At 40.0% G+C, this 22,141-nt stretch overlaps 1 protein-coding gene across 14 annotated transcripts in view; it reads right to left on the bottom strand.

Moving 5' to 3' along the window:
• The window catches only part of pcbp3 (poly(rC) binding protein 3), a 102,884-nt gene that overhangs the window by 35,744 nt on the left and 44,999 nt on the right, over positions 1-22,141 (bottom strand). The window contains exon 1 of one of the 14 annotated variants that reach the window (XM_052142859.1): positions 5,520-5,603. The exons of 12 other annotated variants lie outside the window; for them this stretch is intronic. The gene's annotated coding sequence lies outside the window, so the exon portion shown is untranslated. Of the gene's footprint in view, positions 1-1,963; positions 2,073-5,519; positions 5,604-22,141 lie in introns of those variants that run through there. One more of the 14 variants, XM_052142858.1, reaches the window with a different exon arrangement.

The raw sequence follows: 22,141 nt of genomic DNA on the forward strand, positions 1-22,141 counted from the left end.
TAGCATAAAATTGTAAATATGCTGTATGCAGAAATGAAATAATTGAGTTTGATTCAGATTCACACGGTCTCCTTCAATGGATCATACTGTATAATGTTTAACACTGTACATACAATGCAACAGAAGTACTGTGGCTTCTTGTTATTTCTCTATGCATCAAATCTGATATTTCCACAGAGATTGGATTTGCAATTTGGGGAAAAACAAAACAAACAAAAATATCCTTAAAAGTTGGAGAAAAGCCTAATCTTTCTGAATCAATAACTAAAACTTGGCAAGTGAAAATTGTTATAATGTTCTATGAAGTTATTCAAATCTTGTCCTCGCCTGTTTTTGTTGAATGTTTAAATTATAAATAACCAAAGAACAAAAAGTATTTATTACAACCTGGTCAATTCTGCACAAGATATAGTCCTTGTTTTCAAGCTCATGCACAAAGTGAGCAATCATACGCTTCTTGATACAGATCAAGTAATTTGCTTAATCAAAGTCTTTCATGAAGAAAATATTGATGAAAAACTTCTGCTCATCCAAACATCAATTCCCGTCGGGTCCGACACACATAGTGTAAGTGATAGTATAGTTTTTCACTGTAAAATGTGTTTTTCTCTTGTCTATGCGTTCCCTGTGGGCATGCAGCATCACCAAGGCTGGGGTCCATTTGGCTGGGTGTTGTGTGTTGAGGAAGGAGGGGTGTTCGGACACTCAGATGTGAACAACTCTAGAAGAGCCTTTTGTTAAAGTACGCGTGTCTGCAGGGGCACCCTCCCCTACTCAGCCTGACAGGCGGCTCGAAAACTGTCAGCCCTGATCAGTCGCCCTTGCCTGGATCTCAAACCAAATTATAATCAAAAGCTCAGTCGCCCAGCAATGCCAATGCAAGATGAAAGAAAAAAAAAACAATCCCGAGAACTGAGAGCTGAGACATCAGTACCAACGAGCAATGCTACGCTAACGGCCTACCGATTGAAGGAAGGAGAAAGTGGCGAAATGCTAAACGGAGACAGCTCTGGTCGTCTCCAGGCAGCACAGTGCTAACCAGTGCTGAAATCATCGACATGCTGATAAATATTGGAATTTATCCTTAACCTCCATAAATGAATCCTTAAGTAAACATCTATACATAAAGTGAGATATGTATTCTCTGTAGTTGCTCAACATCTCTATAAGACTTTTCCATGGCACCAACGAGCCATGTCCATTTGACATTTCGGCAAGATAATATAATAATAAACCAACCAATTTAACCTCTCGGGTTGAGGCACTGTTCATACATCTGATAAAATGCTGGCATTGGGCAGACTTTGTGCCAACAGTTTTTTTTGGAAAAAATCTCTTCCGCTTCATTGTGACAGATAAAGAACCGATGATGATAATTGTAGTAACGACAGTGAAGAAAATTGCGTACCTCTCTAGAAGCATTAATCAAAGGGATGAGCAGTGTTTAGTGTTACAAACTGCCATCAAGGTTGCAATTGCAACTGAGACTGACACACAAGTCAAAGTCCTAAACGCATTACTGTCTGCGGCATACAGACCATTGTCGAAAGATATGCAAATATTACAAAAAATATGCCATAACCCACAACAAATGAATCAAATCATTTGTATCAAAATCTCAAGACATTTAGCCAGAAAAATAAATCCATCTTAAACTTCCATCATATTTCTTAAGATTTAAATGTACCATTTAAATTTATGGTAAACAGCCATAAAGTCTTTATTGGGTTTCTCATGTCCAACACAATCATGCTCACAGGCTTGGGCAATGAGAGGAATGATACCTATTCAATCTGTATTGGAACATAATACGTAAAGACAATGTAACATTTATTTTTCAGTTAACTGCCATTGAGAATGCTATTTCCAATGGCCAATAGATATTACAGCTGCATACACCAGGCCACAAGGATGTATTGAAGCATATGCTAAGAATAACGTTTGAAAACGTAAAAAGATTTACCTTCACAGAGCTCCTAACCGATGGCCACCGATATTGACGTTCGGAAAGAACTGGAATTAAAAATCACAGAGGGAAAATGATTTCTCTGCTGTTCTCTTGCTCAGCCCCGATGGAACGGCACCATCTCATTGGCCCTGGTATGAGGTCATGTGGGTGAGGCAGTGGACACGTGATCTCTCGCCAAATACAATGCGTAAATAATCGCCTAAATCCAAATTTCACTGCAGCAAGTGCGTTGTTCGTTGATTCCTTTGACATTGGTTGGGTTGAGGTTAAGGTTTTTGATGGTAAAGGAGTCCCACTACGGTCAGTGAGCAGCCCCAGGGATATTAGGGGCAGAATCAGCACCCAATCTCCAGCCGTCTGTGTGTCTCCACTGGGTGATGCGTCAGCTGTGCCCACCATTGCACATTCCCATTCCTACAGTCTGGTCCAGCCCAGGGTATCTGGTCTACTTACCATCCGTAGACGTTTACAACAGTTACTTCGGTCATTACAGTGAATATTTGTCTTGTTGTGACATTTAAACTTCAACCTTCATATGCTTCCGTGCCCCCTCCACCTTTCACTCACCCTGCTTGTCCTAATTTTTTCCAAGCTAAAGACCAATGGCGTGAGCAATAAAAACAGGCTAACAGACATGGCCTACAAACCAGGAGGTTTAAGCTGGGTGAGGGGTGGCTTTCGATCAACATTACAATATCTGAGAGTCATTGTGTCTTCCACCCATTTTAATCTGGCAGAGTGAGGAATTATGGGGAGCTTTGCTGGCACAAGCTGGATTAAGAACCCCACTGGCTAATTTGTTTATGGTAGTTGGCCAGCAAAATAGGAATTAATCATGAACTATTGAGGTTAAAACCCCATCACATCCCATTTATGGGAACTAAACACACATATTATTAGGACAAATAGTACAAAATTTGATTTTTGTTTCATGTCAATGTCAATGTCAATCCCTCAAAGCGCTTTAAAAAGGCCAAAATAAGCCATTATTTTGTACAATTATTAAAAGGGATAATACAGTACACCGATAACTGAGAGAAACGATACAAGGTCTTTCTAATCCATGGGTGGGGAACGTCAGAACTCAGGGCCTGTACAAAGCCGTATAAATAATTTGAAAAGCAAAAAATGTCCTTGACTCAATTAATCTGAGAAAAAAAAAATTCCTTTCAAATAATGTTTAAAAATTATTTTAAATGATAATAACACCAGTGGTGAATTCTCAGGGCCAGCAAAGCTTTCTCTGCTGGCCTAACATGCCAAATCAATATTTTTCATCCTTTCATTCTCAATCACCTTTTTGCCTATGTATTTTTAATCGCTTTCCACTCTTAATTAATCTACAAACAAATAGAGAAAAACAAAAAGTTTATCCAGTCAGAATGTATTCCTTGATTCTTGTAAGCTAAGTGTGACAACTGTTTTACAAATCGCAGGCCCGAAGCAATGCGTGAGTTTGAGCTCCACCCCATCAGGCCTTCAGAAATTCTTCAGAATCCCTCAACAGTGCAAATGAATGGGCAACTAAAGTCAGATTGTCAGATTCATCAGCCAATCAGATTGATTTATTTGTTCTTGGTGGGTGTGATCTTTAGGATATGTCCCGGTCAAGGCCTTCTACAGGTGAAACTCGAAAAATTAGAATATCGTGCAAAAGTTCATTAATTTCAGTAATTCAACTTAAAAGGTGAAACTTAAAAGGTGAAACTAATACCATGGTCATTGGTCAATACCAATGACCATGGTATTACTGTGCTTGATTGGCCAGCAAACTCGCCTGACCTGAACCCCATAGAGAATCTATGGGGCATTGCCAAGAGAAAGATGAGAGACATGAGACCAAACAATGCAGAAGAGCTGAAGGCCGCTATTGAAGCATCTTGGTCTTCCATAACACCTCAGCAGTGCCACAGGCTGATAGCATCCATGCCACGCCGCACTGAGGCAGTAATTAATGCAAAAGGGGCCCAAACCAAGTACTGAGTACATATGCATGATTATACTTTTCAGAGGGCCGACATTTCTGTATTTAAAATCCTTTTTTTTATTGATTTCATGTAATATTCTAATTTTCTGAGATTCTGAATTTGGGGTTTTCATAAGCTGTAAGCCATAATCATCAAAATTATATAAAATAAAGGCTTGAAATATCTTACTTTGCTTGTAATGAGTCTATATAATATATTAGTTTCACCTTTTAAGTTGAATTACTGAAATTAATGAACTTTTGCACAATATTCTAATTTTTCGAGTTTCACCTGTAGCTGGCATTTAGTGATGCTGTCAGTGATGTAATTTGAAAGCGAAGAGTGTGAGATTGTCATAACTGACGCTATCACCACTGAGAAAGAGATCCTTATGGAGATTTCAAAACCTAAGATGTTCTGCATGACCGTGTGATTGCTTAATTTATTAAACAGGAAAGGAGGACTGATTTTCACTTCAAGAAAATTGGTAAGTTATTTTTGTTTGTTATAGCAACACAAGGAGTTTTCTAAATGTAAATTAGGCTGCTGGAGCATTTAGTGTCAGATCAAGTTTTGAAAAGTAGTGCTGTACTCCATTCAACTCGGAAAGTCAGATTTGACATCTTCCTACTAGGGAAAGTGTAATGGAATGCATCTTTAAGTCAGAATTACAACTTGAAGGCTCGTGCAGAAATTCTCAACTCTGATTTCACCGAGAAGCAGGTGCATGAAGTCACACAAACATGTCGACACTCAGGGAGATATACAAAGTAAGTGATAAACATTCACTTTATTAAGTAATATCGATAAATCAGTTTGTTTCCACATGACATGATATTAAAGCTTGTTTAACAAACGCCTGCAGAAACAGGTGTATAAAACATTATAATCTCTTTTGATAATCATACACCTGAAGCACAAATGCTAGCACTGCAGCATTGTTTATCAGTTGGGTAGCTAGGAGATATCTCTAATGGGAACCAAACCCCTGCTAAGCAAACGGGAGCATTGCAGTTTTGTTTCCTTATACGTCATCTTCCTAATATCGGGGAATGGAATCCAATTACTGTATGGTCGGCATGAATCATACTGAAGGTCTAGATTTTAATGCTCGGCCCGCCACTGAACAACACAAAATATTGTATAATAGACAGAATTGTTAGTGTTTTTGGTGTGTGAACACGTAACGGAATGTGTTCATTCATTTCAACCCACAATCAGAAATTGCAAGCAATTGTATGGCCCGTGAATAATTTTGTAAATACTCAAATGGCCCTTAATGTAAAAAAGTTCCCCACCCCTGTTCTAAACTAAAACCCAACTGAAGTCATATGAAATCTCAGATGTCAAATTCGAAAGCATTTTCTGAGGTGCCAGCAACTTCCTTTCTCTACAGAGGTAAGCTCAGTGCTGTCACTAAAGGCAAACAAAGAGCATTGAAACACTGATTCAAAGAGACAAAGTTTAAACATTCACAAAGAAAAATACATTTGTAATGAGTGCCATGGTGAAGTCAACCAAGAAACAAAAATCATAACTAGAGTCCCAAAACAAAATTGGTGCAGATAATGGAACATCCTTACCAGATAGAGGAAAAGTTCCCGAGGTTGAGTGAGGACCAAAGATGGAAGACGGTAGGCACAATGAGGAAAAATGGAAAGTGCCTGGTCCTATATGTAAACTCAACTATTGCCCCCAGCAAGGTCAAAAGGCAGCATTCTGTTGGTCTGGGAGGGAGATGCATGGTCAGATTGTTTGGGAACAGCAATTGGCCATCATAAAATTATCAATTGAGTAAGCTAATCGGCCCTGACGAGCATGAAGGAGACAATGACAGAACAATCGTATAGTGCATGAAAGGGTGGATGGAGTCTAATTTAATAGAAATCATGATGACATTTCTGGACACCGTATCAGCACCTTGTAGGCATGGAACACTATTGTCAGCTAGTTGGATAAATCTTTAAATGTTTTATTATTTTCTATACGAGTTATTTATTTATATATTTTATTGGTGGTGCTTTTATTAGTAGGTTGACAGCGTGCTATGCTTTAGTTGTAAAACCCACTCAGAAAAGTAGCGTCTTTCACTTAACCTCTTTTAAAACACTGTTGCTAAAGCTACACACATTCAGAGGTACGTCTTTGGCCATTGCAACACATCACACACAATTTTTTGATTGTGTCACCATGAGCATTGCATTTTTAAAATGCTGTGTCAAGTTAAAAATAATACAACTTTTAAAAAAGTTCCTTGTGACCCTTGGCATGCTTTGAGAGATATTTGTTCATGAGAGAACTTGCATTTAGCACTATGACAATTAATCAGAAAAACAATCAAAATAACAATAACAGCTGCTGCACTTAACTATTCATGAAAGGCGTCAATTACAGCATTACATTTAGGTCCACTCTACATTTAGGTCTACATTTTCTATTTACATTACAATGTGTTTTGTTTTTCTTAATTGTTTTGCAGCATTGTATTATGACCAATCAGAGTGATGTCCATTGTGTACATGAATGCAATGATGGATAAGAGTTTAGATTAGTCTACAGTAGGTCCAGAATCTGAAATTTTTTGGCATTTTTTGTGCTGATACTGTTGGAAAATCTACAAAACTTGCAGAATGTGTTTAAACATGGTAAAATCTGTTTGAGAGAACTGGAGTATTATTGGCTGCTGAATGTTTTATCAAATTAGCTCAAATATTTAATAAACAAGCACACAAGAGACAGGGAATGTGTAGACATTTATGAATGATGCGTGTCCAAATTCTGCAGATTCAATTTGGCTATCAGTAACAGTCCTAAAGAGTAAGTTTAACCAAAGTCTCTTGCAAGGCATACCCCCCCAAGCAGCTATTTTCTATGGTTTCAAACGGCATAAAAGTACAGCTCCTATCTACTTTAATGCAGAAAGATCAACATCTCCAAAACGGTTGTTCTAAGATTATTATCAAAGAACAAATTTTTAATCAGCAGTCAAATTTGACAACAATGGTATCATCAATTGTGCTTCTTTAGCTCAGATCACACTAAAAATACTATTTTTCAGGCTGGTCAAGCTAATGTGCATGTGCGTTCTTGAGTTGACTGACAGGCGATGGCTGTATCTAAAAGGTGATAGGATCTTTTTACCTGTAATGCAGGACTTCCTTTTCTACATCCGCCATATTGGGAATTCCAATTCCTTCAATTAATTTAAACACAAGTGGTCCGTCTTGGGCTAAACAGTCTTTGGTTTAGCACAGTCTGATTCATGGTTTACATCTCATGTGAACACAGTTCTCAGCTTGTTTTGTATGTGTAGACTAAACAAAGAATATGACATGCAGTTGCTCTACAAAAAACAAGATTTTCACTGAAAAATGTTGACAAGATGACATGGGAATACATTTCATTTTTGGATGAACTATTCCTTTTAAGACCGATTAGTCATCAAGTCCAACGCACAGACTTTTGGATTCTGCGTGTACTTTTACACATTCGTAGTCTCTTGTACTTAATTCTCAAAGTATTCTTTTACCATACGTCTGACAGAGCTGCCATGCTATGCAAAATCACTTCCTGGATTGATCAGTTTAACGTTGTCTGTAAGCCCTAGTTGAACATCAAGCCTGGAGGGTTTAATTAAGAAGCTAATTTCTGACTGCATAGCTGGGTTGTGACATGAGGACTGCTGTACTGGCTCAGTGCCTTTGCTTTGAGAGGTCTGAAAAATCCATAAATCGCTGAGTGCACAGGGAGACTGAAGCGCATAATAACGACCTCTTATTTTATGTGCTGGAGGAAAATCTCTCTCCTCCCTGGTCCTCAAAACAAAAATAACAGTCCAATTCTTTATGGCTTCCTTTGTGATAATTTAAGTTTCTTTTGACACTGAAAAGAAAGGTTCTTTCCCCAATGCCTTTAAAAAGCTGAGTCCCGAGGTCAGTGTGAGAATGATTCTTCTTTTCTAAGAAGCAAAAGAAGAAGTGGACACTTAAGATGTGTTGCCCTGGAGGCTTGAAGGGATTTGGTAGTTTAAGTGTATCCCTTGGCCATACATTCACACAGGCTGAGGATAAGTGGAAAATTCTGTTGCTCAGGGCCTCAGTCGCACCACCACTGACTGGCATTTGGTTCATGTTCTAAAAGCTTTTACACAGCCCCTCTCACCCAGACCTAGTGATGAGTCGGTAATGGAAAATATTGCCTGACCCTCTATTTGGTTGCAGTCAGAGCTTTCAATATTAGGACACCCCTGGAGCTAAAATCAATAGCTCGGGACATCAGTTTGAAATGGAATTTTCAAGGTGGAACTGTCACCTCTATTGTGCATAAACAACCTTGTTATTGGACAAAGCAAACAGATTCAATGCCATGTAATGTACAAAACATAATTCTATGCATGATGCTCAGGAGAGATTTAACTGTGTACTGCAGTCCTGATATTGCACAACATTGTTCATAAAGGAAGTTCACCCATTTACATTTAACATTCTCTGTTGATACAAACCTATAAGACTTCCTTTCTTACATGGGTGAAAAAAGATCACATTTTGAAAAATATCCTGTATATACTGAAGAATATCCGCTGTAGCTCTAAAATCCCATAAGGAAGTGGACAACATTTTCAGTAAATAATTACTTAAATTTCACAGTAATCTCAAGATATATATCGTATGGCTTTAGAAAACTTTATGGATTTAGCAGCGCACCAATCATATGGATTACTTTTATGGTAATGTACATTATCATGCTTTTTGTTTTTTGGACAGCACCTATCCCCATTCACTTTCATAATATGCAAAAAAGCATCCAAGATCTTCTTTAAACAATAATTTCTTTGTGATTAAAGTAAGTTTAGAGGAGTTTAGGAGTTCCAAAGGACATGAGGGGGAGTAAATGATAACAGAATTTTCATGTTTGGGTGAACTCTTTGCCCTGAGAGAGAGACTGTATTTCAAAGCACAAAAAAATCAAAGCCAGACTTGGGCAAAGAAACACAGACATATGACAACAGATAATTGGAAAAGAGTGTTATGGATCTTCACCCTATTGAGCTTTTGTGGGATTAGCTAGACTGTAAGGTGCATGAGAAGTGCTTGTTAAGACATCAACATCTATGGCAAGTGCAACAGGAAGCGTGCGGTGTAATGTCACCTGACTATCTGGACAAACTTACAGCTAGAATACCAAAGATCTGCAAAGCTCTCATTGCTGCACATGGAGGAAAATGGAAAATTATTTGAAGTAGTTTAAGAAGTTCTAAACCTTTTTTATTATTATTGTAATAGTAACGTTTTCACATTATTAATGTGAAATCCTGACAATACAGTGGTGGCCAAAAATATCTTTCATTAAACTAATTCCCATAAATCTAAACTTTAATTGAAGTAAAACAATTGGAAGAGGGGAAATATCTCCATAATATTTTTCTCCAAAACACATTGGCCACAATTATTGGCACCCCTAGAAATTCTTATTAGTAAACTATATATATGTAGTATATTTCCATTCATATTAAAAACATTTTTAGTGCACCTGGGTGACTAGGAACATGGCCTTAATCATCAATCATTAATCACAGTGGGTAAGACTAAAGAAGTCCCCTGACCTGAACCCACCAACTAGAGCTGGGTGATATGGCAAAAAATATTATCACGATATTCTTTATCGTATCATTCGATATCGATATTTATCACGATATTCAATCACATTTGCAAATTTTTTTTAATTTCCAAAAAAAGAAGAGAAAACTAAATGCTAAACAGTCTAAATAGTCTTTACAAAACTACGTTTTCTATGAAAATATTACAATAGTTTATAGAGTTTATCAATTGAGTGCAGTTGGATATGAATGTTATAAGATGATCTGTTCATTTTGAATCATAATGAAGGTATATGTATATATATATATATATATATATATATATATATATATATATATATATATATAGAAGCCAATGTGACTGAGGAATGATACTGTTTGGGGGTTTAGGGGTATCTCCAGAAAGAAACTTTTGAAAATGTAAAAGTCTGAATGGACCATTTTTCTATTTCCATTAAAGTGAGAAAGACTAGGCTACAAACTAGTAATTGTTTGTCTTTCATACTTGTCAGAGATGATGAAATCTGAATAATTTCACAAAATTAGAACAGAAATCTATTTGTTTATTATTAAAGGCTTGGAACATGCGGAGTAATAAAACAAAATTTAGAAAGAAAAATCTTTATGGTCTAAAGGCGCTCTGGAAACACGCACCTCATGTTTTCTAACATGTGAGGAAAAAGGAAGTGGGTGCGTACCGGGACAGGGCATCAGTGAAGTGTGTTTCAGTGCTATATATATATATATATATATATATATATATATATATATATATATAAATATTCAAGAATACAGCACAGAAAGATCAGATATGATGTAATGGCACTGTTGTTTTGTGGAACACGGTGACCTGCGTAGCGGGGGCAATAACAACTTCATACAGTCTGTGTTTCCACTGAAGTGGAAGAAATCCGCACAAAGCCACTCCCAACGTTAGGGAACCGCTTGCCCCATGCGGCTGTCAATTTTACAAAAATTGAAAGCGCTCATTCACATTCGCTCACTACGCGACTCACAAAGCCAAACTGTTAGCTTTTTTAGCAAGGCTAAACATTGAAAATTATTCAAAAGCTTATTGTCGACATGGAGTGTTTTTATCACGATAAATATTGATATTCTTTTATCGCCCAGCCCTACCACCAACATAGGCTTCTGAATTTGAAGGACCTGTGGAGATTCTGTATGGAGGAATGGTCTCATAGCCCTTGCCAGGTGTTCTCCAATCTCACTAGGCATTATAAGAGAAGACTTAGAGCTTCTCTCAGAGCTGTTATCTTGGCAAAGGGAGGTTGCAAAAATTGTTGAATAAAAGGGTGCCAATAATTATGGCCAATGCGTTTTGGAGAAAAAAATATTTATTTAATAATGAAATATTTCCCCTGTTTCATGTTAGATTTTTGTGATTTCTTTGAATGAAAGATCAAAACGATAAACAATGCTGATTTTTTTATTTCACAGCCTTCTTTGCTCATATTTACCAATGGTGCCAATATTTTTGGCCACCACTGTACACTGTAATCAGTTGAATGCCACTTTGGTGAATAAAAGTATCAATATCTTTCCATAAGAGTAAAATCTGTATATTATTCCAAACATTTGGCCGCCAGTGTACTTCAAGAATTGTTCTTCCTATTAAGTGTATATGAACACAACCAAGACTCATTTACATGTTTGCTTTGTGCTTTGTAGACATTGATGAAAGCAAGAAAGCAAAGCCTCTTTCTTCTTCTGCTGTCTTGGAAAATTCTGCATAATACATTTGCAAGGCTCTTGAGAGAAATGCCTTTCATATTCCTATCAAGAATCACAAAATAGACACTCAGCACAACTAAGGTTGTTCCATTGCTTGGTCAAAACGAAAAATTGGCAAGATCAAGCAACATTGTAATGACTGTTCATGCATTGTTCAATGTTCTACTTCAAAATTCTGTAGATTAATCTGTAGATCTGTAGCTAAAAAATGGCAATGAATTTAGCACGTTGGACACACTTTGGGATTTGGAGACGGTCTGATGTCCAGCTCTTTCCCCGAAGTGTTATGTTTGATCCTAGTTGTTTTGTTCTGATTTTTTGCTGTTCAATGTTGTAATTTTTTTGTCACATGGCAGTCCGTATCATCCCTTTCAATCTGAACAACTATCTTTCCCTCTGGCCAGATTGTTTATGTAGAAGATATTGTTATGGAGAAGAAGAGAGGAATGAATACTAAACATGGCAGTACTGCATGCTGTACATGTGTTGCATTCAATGTGAAGGATTTAGTAAGGAATTTAATTGCTTCCTGTGATCACTATTTTCAGCTATACTCAAGTAAACAAATAAAAATAAGATATAAAAAAAACATTTGCCAGGCACCCGCCCCTGTTCCGCGGCATTCTCTTCATGTTAGTGAAGGCCGAGAGCACTGCCGTCCTACAATCGGAGATCATGGTCCTCCTACGGAAGGGCGCGATAGAGCCTGTCCCTCCAGCCGAGGTAAGACAGGGGTTTTACAGCCCTTACTTAATCGTTCGCAAGAAGAGCGGTGGGTTGCGGCCAATCTTGGACCTGCGAGTCTTGAACCGGGCCTTGCACAGACTCCCATTCAAGGTGCTGATGCAAAAGCACATTCTGACATGCATCCGGCATCAAGATTGTTTCGCGGCGGTAGACCTGAAGGAAGCATACTTTCGTCAGCTGGCCGGGTGTATCACTTGTGTACAGCGCCTATCCCCTCCATGAAGGTGAAGCTGTGCGCTCTTCTCTACCATGCGTGTTCCCGACCTATGAACCGTGGATGTCCTTCCTCCTAGCTCTCTGGCTCACAAATTCAGCGGTGGAATTTGTAGTCAGACCCAGTATGTGTGCTAACGTGCCCTGTACTGGGGTAAGTGCTCCACAGGTCTTGGTTTTCCCGGTATCCTCCTGTGATGTATCTTCCACGGTACGGTCTCCCTTTTTTCCGGTAGACCCGCGTCTCCTTTGGCCGAGTCCTCTCTGCCCAGGTCACTGTGTTTGTAGAGCTCCTCCACTATGAAGGGCTTGGCCTACCACCGTGCCTCTTCCATGTGCGCCCTTAGAGCCATATGATGTATTCGCCACTTTTTTACAATCTCCTTCAGGGCAGGGTGTTGCCTCCGTGGGGTATTTCCCCCCTGAAAGAATAGGAACGGAGAAGAATGCCTTCCCTGTCACGTATTGTCACGGCTGGCACGGCCTGCTCCCATACTAGATTCGTCTCCTTCCCCCCCCTCAGGGTTGTTTGGAATTACATGACGTTTTAGGGCATCTGGGGAGGCTACGTGCAGTCCGAGTGCATCTGTTCCTATGCTCACAGTAGCTTGCCTACACCTGCATCTGCAGTACACGTAACACAGTTTTCACATCTACACAACGTCGCGTGAGTGACAGAAGGGGAATGTCTCGGCTCCTCAGTGCAAAACCTGAATGAATCCGCATTCCTGCCTCCCTTTTCTACCCGTATGTCAGGGGGAGTGACATGCAAATTCTACTCACCAATTCTCATTGGCCTTTTCTCAAAGATCTGAAGGTGTCTCGGGCTCTCGAGATCGACCCTAGTGTCACTACATCGACACAACTTCTTGTTCCCTCCATCAGGGAACAGAGGTTACGACAGTAACCGAGGCATTTTTGCCCTGTTCTGAAATTATTATTTTTTTTCGTAGTGTACCAAGTTTGAATGTTGTCAGTAAAAATAACAACATTAACTGAGAGATAATTTCTTTCATTTGTAAGCAAAAGGCATATAGTAACTGAAATAAACAAATTAATCAGAATAATTTCAAATCTTATCAGAACTAAGCCCTTGTGAACTGAATCTAATCAAACTAGGAAATACTTAGATCTACTGATATTCGTCTGGCACAACAAAAAGCCTATTAAAACATACTTTTATGTGAAAAATAAAAGACTAAAAGATTTTTAGACTCCCCTGACCCTGACTTCCTATCAATTGCACCCTGTACACACATTATGTATATCAATGTGGAATACAGCACTATTCAAACATGAATTAAAAAAGAATATATGAAAGTTACTGCCTTGGGATTTACACTTCCTAAAAGACCCCTAAAAATTATAGGAGTGCCATTGTAAATGCCGTCTTTGAAAAACATCTTAAGAAACCATTAATCTAAAAATCTGTAAATATTTTGACTGAAATTAGGAATAAAAAAAGCAAAAGCAAAGGAGAATCACACAGAAGCATAATGCAAAAGTATAATTTGGCTCTGAGGTATTCACTTACAAGCATTCCATGTTAAAAGGACAGTTCATCAGTTCACCTAAATTGAACAAATAATGACTGAATTTTCATTTTTGGGTGAAATATCCCTTTAATGTGAACCATACTCCACTAATATGTCTGTTTAGGTCAGCTCAGCTGCACCCTACATTGCTCAGCCTTCCTTACAGCAATGCCTCATCATCCTTCAAACAGCGGCAGTGATTCAGAGAGACCTCTGGAGTCTTTTGGGTCTTTCCCTCCTCGCTGTCCTTTGCTATATCTTCTCGCATACATGCTTTACGGCAACAAGCCCCTTCCAATCCTGAACGCACAGGCCAAACACAGCGGCTCATGTGGCCGGCGCCGAGATCCAGTGACACGGGACTGAGGAAGATGTCACTGCAACTCACTGATAAAGTTCTCTCAGAGTTATCTTGCCAAACTCCATCTCCTCATTTAGACTCTTGGCTATTCTTCATTGCATGTATGAATCATACAGTCAGCAGTATGTGTTGGCAACTTAAACATATATTGCAGAGAACTAACTGGCGAGCCAGAGTTTGGCAAATTGAAGGTAAATATCATATACAGTATTACAGTTGGTGAGAAACATGGCCTGAACTACAATCTGAAAATTTGTTATAAAATATCATAGACAATAAAACATAAACTGCAATGCTAGAGTGGCTATAGACAACTAGATTTGGATTTCCAAAAGGAAATATCAGTTCCCTATCAAAAGCTACACTTTGATGCTGTGCTGATTTAGCTCTTTGGGAAAGTCTTTAGGAGTGACCAGCTGTGAATATGTGTGCAACACGTCAATGAAATTGACTAGAATTTATAGCCTCTGCTGATGACATCATCAAGATGCGCCGGTACAGGGGCTATAAATAGATTCACCACAGGTGCATCGTCAGGTCTTTTGTCTTCAAACCATTCTGTGTGTGTTGTGCTTCTCAACCCTGTCAAAAATTTCTACTTTCCTCTGTTAGAATTTGTTAGGCGGTGAGCAGAAAACCTTTCTCTTTCTAAAAATGATCGTACCCCACCTTGGGTCCCACTCTAGGTGTGTCTTGCCATCGCAATTTGCTAACGACAGATACCTCCCTGACGGGCTGAGGAGCGGTTGTAAGTGGTCATCCAGCGCAAGGGGAATGGGAAGGTCATCAGCTCGATTGGCACATCAATTTTCTCAAGTTGATGGCTGTATTTCTGGCCCTGAAATACTTCCTCCAGTATCTGAGAGGCTGCCATGTCCTGGTGCGTATAGACAACACAGCACCATCAAGGAGGTCAACGTTCATGCCAGCTGAACAGACTGGCACGGTAGATTCTCCTTTAGGCCCAGGGCAAGCTCCTGTCAATCAGAGCAGTTTATATCCCTGGATGCCTGAATGTGGGAGCAGATTTACGGTCCAGACTGAAAATACCGACGGGGGAGTGGAAACTCCACCCCGAGGTAGTGAAACAAATCTGTATGAGATTTTACAGAGCGGAAGTGGACCTCTTCGCCTCCCAACAGACAGCGCAATGTCCCTCAGCCCCCCTGGGTCTGGATGCGATGGTGCATACATGGCCCAGAATGCGCCTGAATGCTTTTCCTCCGGCTTCTCTGCTCACGGGAGTCCTGGCCGGAGTTCGCCAGCAAGGGTTCCGCCTCTTACTGATGGCGCCGCGTTGGCCGAACAGGGTATGGTTCTCGCAGATAATGTCTCTCCTCGACGGCTCACATTGGGCTATTCCGGACAGGAGGAACTTTCTGTATCAGGCGCAGGGACGATATTTCATCCCCGGCCGGATCTGTGGAACCTTCATGTTTGGCCCCTGAAGGGTACCAAATGAGGGACACTGGGCTTTCACCTGAAGTCATCGAGACCATTCTAAGCGCTAGGGCTCCCTCTACTAGAAGAAGTTATGCCAATAAATGGGGTGTCTTTGAAAGATGATGCAGTGCACATAATATAGATCCAGTTAACTGCCAGATTGCTTCAGTTCTGGACTTTCTGCAGGGAAAATTATCAGCAGGCACATGCCCCGCCACTCTCAGGGTTTATGTGGCTGCTCTATCGGCTTGCCATGCCTTGACTGACGGGATGCCATTGGGGAAACATCCTCTGCTCACTCGCCTCGTATGTGGAGCCATGCGATTAAGACCTCCTGCTAGAACCAGGATCCCTTCATTGGACTTAGCAATAATCCTTGAGGGTCTGGTTGAGACCCCCTTTGAACCTCTAGCGTTAGCGTCTGATAAACATCTGACTCTCAAGATGGTTTTTCTTATGGCGATTACTTATCTAAAAAGAATTGGGGATTTGCAGGCTCTGTCCATCTTGCCATTCTGCTTTGATTTTGCCCCAGGAATGGCTAAAGCAATATTGCACCCTCATCCTGACTACCTGCCTAAGGTTCCTTTCTCGGCCATACATCCGGTCACTCTTGAAGCCTTCTGTTTCCCGCCATTTACAACGCCGGATCAGGAAAGACTTTACAGACTGTGTCCACTCTGTGCCCTTCAGGCTTATGTCCACCACACTAGCCAGTGGCGTAAGTCAGGACAACTATTCGTTTGTCATGGGGGCCGTAACAAGGGGGTGGTGCTACCAAGCAAACAATGTCACTTTGGGTGAGGGATGCTATTGCCCTGGCCTATGAGGCACGTGGTCAAGCTTCGCCAGTAGGGATCAGGGCTCACTCTACCAGAGGGTTCGCCTCCTCTAAAGCTTTGGCCAGAGGTGTCCCTCTGCAGCATGTTTGTAATGCGGCAGGCTGGTCCTCTACTCACACATCCATAAGATTTTATAGTTTGGATGTTCATGCCACTCCGGGCTCTTATGTCCTTGAGTCAATATCACAAGCTCATGTCTGAGACCTCTCGAGCTCTTGTAAGCACAACTACACAACCGTAAGTGGTCCAGACATCCGCAGTGCGGCGGCGTGGGTATTCTCGTTCCCATAGCGCTAAATCAGCACAGCATCTCATTCCGCTTTTGATAGGTAACGTCTCGGTTTACTGACCTCTAACCCCTGTTCCCTGAAAAAGCGGAACGAGATGCTGCGCTTCATTGCCGCACTGAGGATGCCCCAGGACTGCTCTTCAGACAAAATACCTGACGATGCACCTGTACCGGCGCATCCTGATGATGACACCACGTTCTCAAAGCGCTAAATCAGCGCAGCATCTCGTTACGCTTTTTCAACAGGGGTTACAGTTAAGTAACCCGAGACGTTTTGAAAGCTGAACATTCTATCAAGACATTTCAACAAGTAGTTTTCATCTTTCACCTTAAGTTTCTTTAAAAATACGAAGTTTCCAAATACAAAACATTATAAAGCTCATCTTTTATGAAAAAATTATCTGAAAAAAAAAAAAAAGTTTTAATGGAGTCTGCATGTTGAGTTGTTCAGGCAAAAATTGAATACAGATGTTTAATACTTCTAGAAATAAAAACTCATGCATATATAAGGCACACAATACACCTTGCATTGTATGTACAGTAATGGCATTGTAAAGGCCTGTAGAACAAGTCTAAGTAAATCAACATGCATTTATTAGTGTCTAGACTTTTGTCTCAGGGGAGTTGTGAGTAAGAAATCATCCTTGCGTTCTGTCAAGCTGGCAAGAATGATTAAATAACATCCTCTGCTCTCAGTCTCAGAGTTTTGAGAAACAGTCTAATTGCTCTGCAGGCTCTATATGAGGAAAAACAGGATGTTTGTTGAATGTTTACAAATATGCCCTTGTATTTCAGAAGGTTTAAGGGAGGAATGCATAATTTGGCTCTGAGGCATTCACTTACAAGCATTCCATGTTAAAAGGACAGTTCATCAGTTCACCTAAATTGAACAAATAATTACTGAATTTTCATTTTTGGGTGAACTATCCCTTTAATGTGAACCATACTCCACTAATATGTCTGTTTAGGTAAACTCAGCTGCACCCTACATTGCTCATAGCAGATAATGGTTTATCCGTGACATTAGACTACAACGAGATGAGAGAGAGAGAGAGACCGACCAGAATGTAGCTGCTGGAAAAATAATCAATAGTTGGGTCTGCAAATGTATTTATGAAATAACTGAATGTGTGTGTGTACACATTCTAATATATGTTTATATTAACAAGCTATCATGTATAAATCTGTAAAATACAATCAAACATATTCAGCATTTGCCTGCCTTAATTTTTTCAGAGACTGAGATGTGTGTGTATGTGTGTGTTGCCTAATGCCCTGCCTAAGATTCAGTCAGGCTGCATCAGCATCAAAGTGAATCATTAGTGGCAGAGGAAAGAATTGCAAAGCAAGCTTGAACACAAACAAACAATTCATAAGATATTGAAAAGCATGACTGTTTAACAAGGCGAATTATGGAAAACACAAAAGTGCATTCTACTCAAGCCCGAATCAATGTGGCGGTTGCTCCAGATTACTAAAAGTTCCACTGACAAGCAGGGGCAATCATCTGGGATTTGAAAAGGCAATACATTTTATTACTTGGTGATGTTTAGGGAATAAGATTGTATATACATTGTCGTCTTTTTAAAAAAAAGACACTACATGTTTAAAACTTTTACAATAGTGAAACATTACTATTTAATGTGAAATGTAATTGTCCCCCTCACAGCACAACAGGCCTCATAAGTTGAAATGGCCTATAACGCCACTGCTGACCTCACTGCTCTGAAATGGAGGACATTGTGCATTTAAAAATTATTGCAATGGGGGCCTATGTTATAAGTGAAAGAATTACTACCAATCAGCAGAAATATAATAAAAGGCCAACCCTCATGTGCAATTTCACTTGCATGTGTCATCTTTCTGTGTTATGCATCCCAAAGCCTTGTTTTCAGAAAGTTTTAAAATCCAGTATGCTCAAACCCTGAAAGCAATACATGTTACAAAATTGCATGGTGGTGCTTTCCAGATATCAAATCTGAAAAGAAAAAATCCTATCAGAGAGCAATTTCAAGATTTGGTAAATATTGCATAAGGGTGGCCTGACAATGGCAACAATGGCCTGAGACATTTTGGCCATGACACAGTATCAGGCCATTTCACGGAACTGTCACTTGCCTAATTGGGCTAGTGCTGCATTGTCACTAAATCTTACATTTGTTGATCTTGTACGTGTTTTTATACCTTGCTAACCCTAAGGTACTGTAAGCAATTTCAGCCATTTTCAAGGTCCCATACCTTTAACAACAAAATCCCACCCTCCTTACATGTCAGCAAACCTGAGCATGCAAAATGATTTTCAGGCAGACAGCAATTCTGATAGGCTAGAGTTTACAGAGCATAGAGCTGTGAAAGAGACATACAGTAATGTGCAAAATCTTAGGCACATAAGATGTTTCACAAAAATTAAGATGGTTATTTATATCTTCAGCTTTAGTGTGTCAATAGGAAATATACATTTTAGACTCCCAAACATTCCTTTTGCAAATAGAATAATGTAGAGCAGAAGGGAGCCCTGCAACAGATGGCATCGCCCCAACAGAGCCCCCCCACTGAACATCGAGTCAGTCTGGGATTACAAGAAGAGACAGAAGTAATTGAGCAGCCTAAATAGATGGAAGAATTGTGTCGAATTCTCCAAGAAGCTTGGAACATCCTATCTCCCAACAACCAAAAAAACTTCCAGTTGTAGAATTTGTGCTGTTTTAAAGGCAAAGGTGGTCACACCAAATATTGATTTAGCTTTTTTAATGTTACTGGATTTGTATTACATTAATTGATAAATGAAAACTATTTATGGCATTATATTTGAAGACTTCCTAACTATGCAACATTTTTCTCAAGTGCCTAAAACTTTTACACAGTACTGTACATACATAACTGCCGCTAAATAGATGTTTTTAGTTTTTGGCACCATTCGGAGTAAATACTAGAGACTGTTGTGCGTGACAATCCCAGGAGATCAACAGTTACAGAAATACTCAAACCAGCCCACCTGGCACCAATAATAATTCCACGGTCTACATCACTGAGATAAATTGTTCCCCATTCTGATGGTTGATGTGAACATTAACTGAGGCTTTTCTAGGGAATACACAGGAATATGCCGTATGCCAATTTAAAATAAGTGATGACATGTATGGTTGCCAGTACAATGAGTAGGCTTTTGAAACAAAACTTTTTCAAGCTAATAACGCGATGCCGCAGCAGCGCTGAGTGAAGTGTTTTTTATTTTATTTGTATTATTATTGTTTTATAAAGTGTCTAGAGATTCTCTCTAAATGTGCACGGAGCTGCAGGAGCGTAACTGATGGCATAGCTCCTGACCTGTGTCTGCATGGTTTTATGCACTGCACTGCTGCCACACAATTGGCTGATTAGATAATCACATGAGTATGTAGGTGTACACGTGATCCATATAATGAATAGGAATATTTTTAACATGTTTCATCACAGTAAACTAAAGTGATCAGGACATCTGAATAGCTCTGGTCATGTAATGCCAGCACTTGTTAAAATCGCTCCACTTTCATCTGCTTTGAGTGCTGGCCTACCATACAAGCCATATAATTTCTAAACATCTAAGAGCAACCTGGCTGGGTAAGCTCATCCATCAAGTTGTGACAAAGCTTTGACCTCCCCTTTCGCCACCTACCCTCTCTGTTCCTCAGGAGCCAACGTATGACACAAGTTCTTGTCGCATCATGCAAGTTATTTTTAATGCACAGTCGTGCAGTCCCAGTGCTGATCGCCCTTAAGCAAAAGCTACTGTGGCAAAACTACTTGTGATGTAAAGGACAAAAGCTCCCTTAAGAGTTCCCTCTAAGGTGTCCGAGACAGGACAATGATGCAATGTCGAGTGCAGGTAGGAATGCATTCTGGAAACCTCTGGAACTACCCATGGTGACAAATGAAAATCACACATGCGCTTACCAGCACCATTGATATTAATTTCTACAGTTAGCCTAGTTTCAACTACACCCACTCAATCAGAGCCAACCAGGCCCTACTGAAACTGGAAGCACAGTCAGCAAGAAAGTGTCACATCAAACCAGCAAAATTGATCAATGTCATATTGTCCCATACTGCTGCAAATGATTGGGGAGTCTTCAATCTGAAAAATCTATCGGAGCTTCAACTTGTTGGCTCTGTTTCAAAACATAATGTATGTAATATAACATAAAACAAGGGATTCTTCACTGGCCACTTCCTGCACTTCCTGGACTTTACCAGAAATTAACTGCCACAAGATTCCATCCTGACTTCAAATCCCGCCTCGCAGACCTCTCACAACATCATACTGGTCATAGGATGGATTACATTCTCTTAAAATGGAATATATAGACAGTAAATGAATGCCAACTATAGCCTTCATCATTCACATAAAAAGGCAGTGCATCTACTTGCACTTCCACAGTCAATTCGGGGTGGACTTTAAGGACACTTAATCTTACAGTTCAGTCATTGTCCTTTAGTTTTAAACATTGCCCACCATCTACTCAGTTTGTCAGTATACACCCAAAAATGAAAAATCTCTCATCATTTACCCACCCTCATGCCATTCCAGATTTTATGAATTTCTTTCTTCTACAAAATGCAAATAAATATTTTTAGAAGACATCTTAGGTCTGTCTGTACTTTCAATGCAAGTGAATGGTAGCCAGAAATCATCTCGGGTTACTTAAATGTAACACCTGTTCCCTGATAAATGCTGAATGAGATGCTGCGCTGATTTAGCGCATTGGGAACGTCTTTAGGAGTGACAAGCTGTGAATGTGTGCTCAACACATCAATGAAATTGACTAGAATTTATAGCCTCTGCTGGTGACATCATTGGATACACCTGTAGCAGGGCTATAAATAGATGCGCCACAGGTGCATGATCAGGTATTTTGTCTGAAGAGCAGTCCTGGTGCATCCTCAGTGTGGCAATGAAGCGCAGCATCTCGTTCCGCTTTTATCAGGCGTTGATTTAGTGCTTTGGGAACGAGAATACCCACGCTGCTGCACTGTGGGTGTCCGGACCCCTTATGGTTGTGTAGTTGTACTCACAAGAGCGCGAGAGGTCTCAGACATGAGCTTGTGATGTTGACTCAAGGATGTTAGAGCCCAGAGTCGCATGAACATCCAAACTATAGAATCTTATTAATGTATGCACAGAGGACCAGCCCGGAGCATTACAAACATGCTGCAGAGAGACACCTCTGGCCAAAACTTTAGACCTACTGACGAAGCTTGACCACGTGCCTCGTAGGCCAGGGCAATAGCATCCCTCACCCAATGCGACATGGTTTGCTTGGTGGCGGCCACCCCTTTGTTGTGACCCCATAGCAAAAGGATCATTTCCCTGACTTACGCCACTAGCTAGTGCAGTGGACATAAGTCTGAAGGGCACGGACTGGACACAGTCCGTGAAGTCTTTCATGC

The sequence above is a fragment of the Xyrauchen texanus genome, chromosome 14 (assembly GCF_025860055.1).
Source record: "Xyrauchen texanus isolate HMW12.3.18 chromosome 14, RBS_HiC_50CHRs, whole genome shotgun sequence".
Taxonomy (NCBI): Eukaryota; Metazoa; Chordata; class Actinopteri; order Cypriniformes; family Catostomidae; genus Xyrauchen; species Xyrauchen texanus.